General features: G+C 38.6%; 1 long non-coding RNA gene across 1 annotated transcript; it reads left to right on the top strand.

Annotated features, from left to right (window-relative positions):
- The first annotated feature begins 486 nt into the window (after positions 1–486).
- LOC116565508 lies at positions 487–6,266 on the top strand. Its single transcript, XR_004275473.1, has 4 exons — positions 487–759; positions 4,685–4,691; positions 5,790–5,803; positions 6,255–6,266. It is a non-coding gene; the product is annotated as an uncharacterized LOC116565508 (long non-coding RNA).
- The last annotated feature ends 2,642 nt before the right edge of the window (positions 6,267–8,908 follow it).

Genomic DNA, 8,908 nt, shown 5'->3' on the forward strand with positions numbered 1-8,908 from the left:
TTTTGGTAAAATTCTTGACTGGGTGTAATTATAAGTACTTGATTCAGCATTTACTATTAGCTTATTTCTGCCCTCAATACTGTTGTAATAGACTTCAGTAGAGGTGTCTCTCTACTATCTTTTATTCCTCAATGGGAAATGGTTAATAAATTGTTTCTGTAAAATAGTTATGCAGAACTGACCCATGAGTAGTGAGAACTGATTGCGTAAACTGTTTCCTATGCCTCAAAGAGTTTGCTTTTTTAAAAAAATTATTTCCCAAAAGCCATTTTAAAAATAGTGCAGAAAGTCCTTTGCTGCAGAGAGACATTTTGAGGTTTTGTAAAAGGCTTATAAATCCTAAGAAAGTAATTCAAAGTCAAAGGCCTACTGGCTAATCTCCCCATTTATAGCAATCAGTTAGCTGTTTGCTTCACCTAGACACTCAGTAAAAGAAAGTTTTCTCAATGTTGAAAGAGGCAAATAGAAATGCACTTCTTTGAGTGGTCAATAAATTGATTCCAGACAGCATTGGAAAAGACATAGAAAAAGCTTGCCAATCTATTTATCCTCTCCATGATGTCTTCGTTAGAAAAGTAAAAATGCTGAAGAAGCCCAAGTTTGAATTGGGAAAACTCATGGAGCTTCATGGTGAAGGCAGTAGTTCTGGAAAAGCCACTGGGGATGAGACAGGTGCTAAAGTTGAACGAGCTGATGGATACGAACCACCAGTCCAAGAATCTGTTTAAAGTTCAGACTTATAATAGTGGCAAATAAAAAGTCTTATTTGTGATGGTTTGCTTCTGAACATTCTTAGTAAATTTGATAGCTGGTAAAAAAAAAAAAAATGCACTTCTTTGGATAGACACTTGTAAAAATTACACTTTTGTGTGGGAAGACACTAAAGAACTGTATAAGAAGTATGAGATAAAAATTGTATATCATAATTATTACAAGAATAGATTTTGAAGCCCAACATCTAGGCTCAAATATTGTATGCCAAAATTACTAGCTTATTACCTCTGCCTTTGTTTCCACATCTTTAAAATGGGAATAATAAAATCTATCTTATCAGGTTTTTATTAGGCATATATGAATTTACATAGGCAAATTGATGGGAACAATTATTTGGAACATAATACACCCTTAATAAATACTGTTTCTTAGTGTTCTTAGAATAGCCTAAATAAATAGTAGATAACTATGATTAACTATTTTCTTGGCAATATGGAAAATGTTGAGACCCTTAACTTAATTGCTCCAAATCATTGGAGAGATAGCACTAGAGCCGAAGTCTCCAAAATTGATGCCACCCCAGAGGGTGTTGCTGTTTCTCTTATTAATATTGTCTAATCCTATTATGCAGCAAGCATTTGGGGAATGAGTTAAATTAGTCTGTGGATTTTAGTTATAGAAATGGAATCATTTTCTGGCATCTCATACCCTTGCCTCAGAGATATTTGGGGTGCTAAATCCAGATCCAAGGGTTCAACTTCTCAAAAACCAGTAGACAAATTTAGAAACAATGGCAAAATTGACTGAGGCTGTCACCATTGACCTTGACAAGAGTGTATAAAGTCTTGACTCAACCCTGGTCTGCTCATTTCTTTTGATCTTTCCAAGGTAGGTTTCCATCTCTCCCTTTTCCACCATTACATTGAATAGCGGGTATGAAAAACAATTTGCTATTTTTACTGATAGTTTTTGCATGGGCGTTTTTATACGAAACAAAATATTTTAAGAAAAAGATGATGTATTCATAGAATAGGATAGTTGCTCTGAGGTGAGAATTTTAACAGCAATTTGTTTTTCTTTTAGTATAATCTTTTGGAGAATGTATTTCTATTATTTTACTTATCATATTGAAAACTGTACTGACAAATCTTGGTTCCTGCTAGACTTGAATCTTGAAACAGAGGCCGCGTCTTAATTATTCTGATATCCCAAGCATTTTGATAATTCTTGGCACTTATTGGATGTTCAAAAAATTGTTATATTTAATTGAACTAGAATACATAGTAGTCTAGTTTTATTTTAGATATCTGAATATTATGCAAAGATGTTTACTACATTTGTACTTTGTTAAAACTCATAATTATTCTGGGTAAAGAACATTCAGAAAATATGAAACCAATAAATTAATGAAAATAATGCAATTAATAGCTTGAATCTATGTATCACCTTTTAGAATCACTAAATACATTTAATGCATATCTTTTGTGTTGAATAATAGCAGCCTCAATTCTAAACTGGTGTCACTGTATTATGCAGATCATGGGTCACTGACCCTAAGGAATATTATCACGACAATGTGATTTGAGCTAATCTTTATTCCGTGACTGTGGTATTAACCAGTATTTTATAGGAGGGTATATTTGCCTTCAGTTATGAAGCACAAAAATACAGCCCTCAATCTTAGTTTCCTTCAGTTCCTCTTCATAGATCTCACATCAGTATTTTTCCCTCAACTCTGCTCAAAGCTATCCATACTTTCATCCTGCTCTACTGTTATTGGTTGGTCAATGTGGGTCAAGCATGTATTTTGCTTGTCCTTGCATACTCACCTGTAAATTATGAAGCACTGAGCCAGCTGATATTAAAGAACTTTTAGTTCTAAGATTCCATGGATTCAAAAATCTTGGGGCAATACAATTCAGATGTATTGACTTACATAGCTTTATTTAAAAAATAAGCTGCTTATTTAAATCTTTCCCTACCAGTTTGGTTTTCTTGTTATGGTATCCCAGTTGATTTTTATCCCTAGCATACTTCTTTTGAACTGTAAATCTAAATTTTTCTCATCCAACTTAGAAATGAAGTGGTGATGGTTTTTTAGAACAAGGACATGTTGCCTGTATGGATATGTTGCATTTTGCTTAAATGCTTTTCTAATCAAGAACATCATCCCCTCCTAGGCTGGAAGCTCAGCCAGAGGAAGTATAGCATCATGCTTAAGAGCAGGGACTCAGGAGTCAGACTGATGGGTCTACTTTATTTGTTGATTCGTTCCCTAAGTGTTTATGAAAGCTCTAGACTGTGCAAAGAACTAGTCTTCTCTGAGTGCTTCAGACCTAGTCCCTGCCCTCAGATTGCTTATGTTTCATTTGGTAGATGGGCAATTATATAACAATAGGATGAAAATTATCATGATGCAAGTAGCAAAGAAATCTAAGAACACATCTAGCTGACAGAACAAACCTAGAGAATACCTTCTTGTAGAAATGTTGTCTACTGGAGACCCACAGGATGATTAAGAATTAGCCAGAGGAGGAGGGACAGGGCTGAATGTTCCTGGCAAGGGTTACATAATGTGTGGACACCCAGAGGTCAGAGAGTTCTCCTGGCATCTATCAGCAGTGTCCCAGCCAGGTCAAGCCTGGGGATGAGACAGTAAGACAGATAGGGGTGGGAGTGTCAGTCAGGCAATAGGATGGAGAGCTCTATAGGCTCTGTTAACATGTTGGGGTTTTATCATAGGATGCAGAATGATTTATTTTTGTTTTTATTATACTTTTTAAGTTCTGGGGTACATGTGCAGAACATGCAGGTTTGTTACATAGGTATACACGTGCCATGGTGGTTTGCTGCATCCATCCCCCTATCATCTATATTAGGTATTTCTCCTAATGTTAGCCCTCCCCAATCCTCCCCACCCCCTGCTATCTCTCCTCTAGCCTCCCCACCCCCGACAGGCCCCAGTATGTGATAGTCCCCTCCCTGTGTCCATGCGTTCTCATTGTTCAACACCCACTTACAAGGTGAACATGCATTGTTTTTTAAATCAGATAGTACGATAACTGTGTTTCTCTGCTTGGGGTCCTCATTCTGGATTGGCTGCTGTCAAAAGACTAAGTAAGAGAATACAGCAATAAGCCAGCAGAAAAATGATGATGGCCTTGATCCAGATGCTGGCAGGGGCGATGGAGAGATGTAGATGGTTTTGAGTGATATTTAGAAAGAGTTAGCAGAGCTTGGCAATTGATTGGAGAGAAAGATTAACAAAGTAGGAAACAAGAATGACTTTTGTATATCTGTATTTAAAACTAGAGACAACACTTGCTAGTTCTCTAAGGCTCAGTGTTTCGATATAATAAAGGTTATTACATATGTCCTTCATAGAGCTATTGTAAACCTAAGAGTTGTTACTTGTGAAGCACTTAACCTAGTGCCTGGGGTGTGATACACATTCAGAAATGGTAACTTTCTGATACACTCAGATTTGCTTCTATTAAATAGTATATTGGTATTGTTTCCAAAGGTACCATTTCAGGGATGTTTGAGATTCCTTCAAGTTGTAAACTGTTATTCTTAAAAATACAAATATAGGTGAGACAGTTATGCCTCCTTGACCTGTATGGCCCTGTACATTGCTCTATCCTAGCACCTACCATTTATCATATTGAATTATAGTCACTGATTTATATCTCTGTTGCCCATGCCCATTAGAGTGGGAACTTCTTGAAGTCTTATTACTTTTTTAATCCACAGATCCTAAGAGGACATACTTTAAAATGAATGCAAAGTGTCTGTTCATATCCTTCACCCACTTTTGAATGGGCTTGTTTGTTTTTTTCTTGTAGATCTGTTTTAGTTCTTTTAAATTCTGGATATCAGCCCTTTGTCAGATGGGTAGACTGCAAAAATTTTTTCCCATTCTGTTGGTTGCCGATTCACTCTAATGACTGTTTCTTTTGCCATGCAGAAGCTGTGGAGTTTGATTAGGTCCCATTTGTCTTTTTTGGCGTTTTGGTCATGGAATATTATGCAGCCATCAAAAACGATGAGTTTGTATCCTTTGTAGGGACATGGATGAACCTGGAAACCATCATTCTCAGCAAACTGACACAAGAGCAGAAAATCAAACACTGCATGTTCTCACTCATAGGCGGGTGTTGAACAATGAGAACACATGGACACAGGGAGGGGAGCACTACACACTGGGGTCTGTTGGGGGGAAATGGGGGAGGGATGGGGGTGGGGAAGAGGGGAGAGAGAGCATGGGGAGAAATGCCAGATATAGAAGGAAGGCAGCAAATCACACTGCCATGTGTGTACCTATGCAACAATCTTGCATGTTCTTCACATGTACCCCAAAACCTAAAATGCAATAAAAAATAAAAATAAAAAAAATAAAATGAATGCATGACAGAATTTAATTAGAAGGTGACTGGGCATGGTGGCTCACGCCTGTAATCCCAGCACTTTGGGAGGCCAAGGTGGGTCGATCATTTGAGTTCAGGAGTTTGAGACCAGCCTGGCCAACATGGTGAAACACTGACTCTACTAAAAATACAAAAAGCTGTGTGTGGTGGCAGGTGCCTGTAATCCCAGCTACTTGAAAGGCTGAGGCAGGAGAATTACTTGAACCTGGGAGGTGGAGGTTGCAGTGAGCTGAGACCACGCCATTGCACTCCGGCCTAGGCGAAAACAGCAAAACTTTGTTTCAGAAAAAAAGAATTTAATCGGAATTTTTTCTCTAGATCAATAGCCAATAGCTCAGTGCAGAGATCTAGCATTTTGATCAGATATTGAGAGACAGAAAAGTGTAGGAGAAGGTAGTTCTGGAAAGGATAAAAGAGCAAGCAAACGCTGAGAGAGAGGAACTACTGGAAGGAGGGAGCAAAAAAGAAATGTCATTGATATTCACAATTTTTACTGTGGATGGAACTTTGATTAGTAAATGAACAACTGCAGAAGAGAAGAAAAAGAAGAAGAGATCCCAGAAACCAGGGAGTGTCAAATGCTGCAGAGGGGGTAAGATTAGAAACTGAAAAGCACCTATTTAGGATTTGTCTTTAGGGGATCATTAGAAATAAAATTTTCTGTGGTGGGATGGAAGGAAAAGCCAAATCCCAGTGGGAAAGGAGTGGGGAGCAGAATCTAGGAGTGTAAACTGCATTGCCTGGAGACCTGTAGCTGTAATAATAATCACCCTTTGAAGCAAATGCTTTAAATAATCAATATTTGTACAATACTCTTGATTTGTAATTCAACCTTTTAACATTCCTCCTTTGAAGATAAAACCTGCCTAAAGCCCCTGCTATTGTAGAGAGATAAACTGTATATGAATAAATAAATTACAGGTAGTGAAGCTGATTAAGGGGTGGTAGATTTGTTCCTAAAGACTAACCACTTAAGATTTTCTGTGGAGGGAACCTTGCTGAGTTAAGGCACATAACATGATTATCTCAGCAGCATGAATACTAGGAAACATCAGCATCATTTGTCTACCCAGTAGTGTCCCTAATTAGGAGCATCTTGCAGCATTTCCCCAGATTTGTGGCATTTACTGGGCCCTGTAACTCAAATGTGTTTCATTTACTGCCTTAAGACATATGTTTCAGCTTGTTTGGGATCATTTAAGTGCTTGATAATTCTCCCCTTTAGCTGTTGACATCTGGATAAATCCATTCTCATTTTCAGGCATTGTCTCCAATTTTAATAACAGAAGAGGCTGTGTCAAAAGATGCTTAGTGTTTGTTTACTCAAAGGAATATGAATATTTGTTCTTGTTACTTGCATCATGGCTTCCCAGCAGTAGAAGGCTTTGAAAGTAACACACATAATAACGTGTCTTGATGAAGGACTCAAGCAAATCTAATCAATTATGACGAAACCTTCTCTAAAAAGTATCAGGGCTGCTAACATGAAAAGAGTTTAACTCTTTTAACAATTTACTTCATAGGCATCATTTGAGTTTCTGCTTTCCGTTAAGGCTCTGAAATGCCAAGGAGATATGGATTTCTGCACCCCTCATCTCCACATTTATTGTCTAGCTTTGATGGAAGGAGATGGTGCTAAGTGATAGATTTACTGTGGTCAGCAGTAAGAGGACTAGAAAGTGTGACCTTTCAGAAGCGACCACCATCCAAATAGACAATTCCCTTCTCTTATCGCCCTCTACTCAGCTAATAGCGGCCGCTATGTGAATTTCCCTCTTTACTTCCCTATGGTACTATTCTCCATTATGGTTTTGCACATCTCAGATAGACTAAGCAATTTGTAAAGCAAAGCTACTCTCTTACATATTTAGCACAGTGTTCGAAGACTGCATAAATGCTTGTTGAATAGTAATAAGAACAGTTAACGTTGATTAAGGTTTTACTATGCACCAGACAATGTGCTGAGTTTTATTCACAATCTTCACATCGTCTTAGGAGAGAAACTAAGAACCTGTGTTAGGACAAAGACTGAGACATAATGCATTAGTTAAGGATATTTTGACGGCAAATAACAAATACTCACTTGAGATTATTAAAAGTGGGGAAAGAAATGAGAACGTACTGAAAGGTCATTAAGAGAGCTTATAGAAACCAAAGGCAAAAACTGAATATAGGTCTCAGGAGGTACTGTTGCCAGGAAAGCTCTTTGGGATATAAGAAAATGGTCTCTCTCTCTCTTTGGTCTGTTATTGCCACTTCTCCTCATCCTTGTGGCTTCCTCTCTACTAACGCTTTTGCTGATTAGCATGCATGTGGCACCACATGACCACACCACAATGCCAACCCCAACCCTCAAGTGTGCATCAACCCACTCAAGCAAAGAGCCCAGAGGGAGAGTGGCATCTCCATCTCAAATCTATATTCCAGGGGGGTACCCTGATTGTCTCTGATTATCCCAGGAACAGATAGATACTCAAGCCTGGTTTATAAGCTGGGCCAGGACACCAGTGTCACCTTATGGATATGGCTACTCGTGGCTCATTCCTGTGGTTGAGAGCGGGCACTTCTAATAGGAGTGTGGGCTCAGCGAGCACTCCAAACTGTGTCGGCTACCAGTGGATACAAACTGGTAATTATACAATCAATAAAACTTGAAGATGAATGTGACATGAGACAGAAGGAGCAATTAGAGATGACTCCAAGGGTTCTATCCTGGGGGACTAGGAGGACTAGGATGAGATCCTTCCATTAGAACGAGAGAGTCAAAGAGCCTATGAAACAATGATGTGAGGAAAAGGCCTCTCATTTTAAGAAAGCATAACTCAGTCTAAAGTTTCCACTCAGAAGAGTGTGTTGGGAGCCATGGCTGTACAAGCTCACCTCTTCCCTTCACTTCTTCAGTCCTTCTCTGGGCTTCTTTGCTGACCTTTTCTGACCAGCTCCACACCCCACCCCAAAGTGTGAAAATTTCTCTCTACGGATTTGTCTAATGCATAATAATTCAAGACAGAAGAAAGTTCTACCCCCATTCAAATCTATTACTCTAAGAGGGCACAGTATTTATTCTGCCTATTATTGTACCCCTGGGCCTAACATGGGCAATTATAGATGGGCAGTACATATATTTTGCATGAATATATTCAAATGTATATTTGAAATAGACATTTTCAAACAGATGTTTACAAAATACCTGAGGAGAGAGAGGGAGATAGCCACAGAAATATAACTAGTATAAAAATAGCTAATTTCCAAAATAGAGATTGAATTCCTAAAAGAACTATAGGCACTACACTTAAAAGTAGGTTGACCAACTTGTTCTAGCCTTCCTGGGACTTTTCTGGTTTTCACACTGAAAGTCTCAAGCCCTGGGAAATACCTCAGTTCTGGGCAGACAAAGGTCGTTGGTCCTCATAGCTCATGTCTTGTCTCAGCGGGCAGCTGCTCAAACATATTTTCTGCGAAGGGCAGCTAGGTCAGACCTACATGATTCTTTCTTGACCAAGGAGAAAAGCTTACATCTCAGCTCTCCCTTCCCTGTAAGGACTTCCCATTCTTTGTCTTGACTTTGTTAACTGGTAACTAAGATATTCTTAGAATTGTGCCCTGTCAAGGTAAACAGAATACTGGTGGTTTATATGATGCTTAGTCTCTGTAACGGTGAGCTCTACAACAGGGCACGATGCATTATTTTTGCTGTGTTACAAACTGCATTATGTCATGCACATAATGATGTAATGCCTCTCTCTGAATCCAACCTTCTGATAGTG

This window comes from Sapajus apella, unplaced genomic scaffold (genome assembly GCF_009761245.1).
Source record: "Sapajus apella isolate SASKATOON/1434 unplaced genomic scaffold, GSC_monkey_1.0 scaffold40, whole genome shotgun sequence".
Classification (NCBI taxonomy): domain Eukaryota; kingdom Metazoa; phylum Chordata; class Mammalia; order Primates; family Cebidae; genus Sapajus; species Sapajus apella.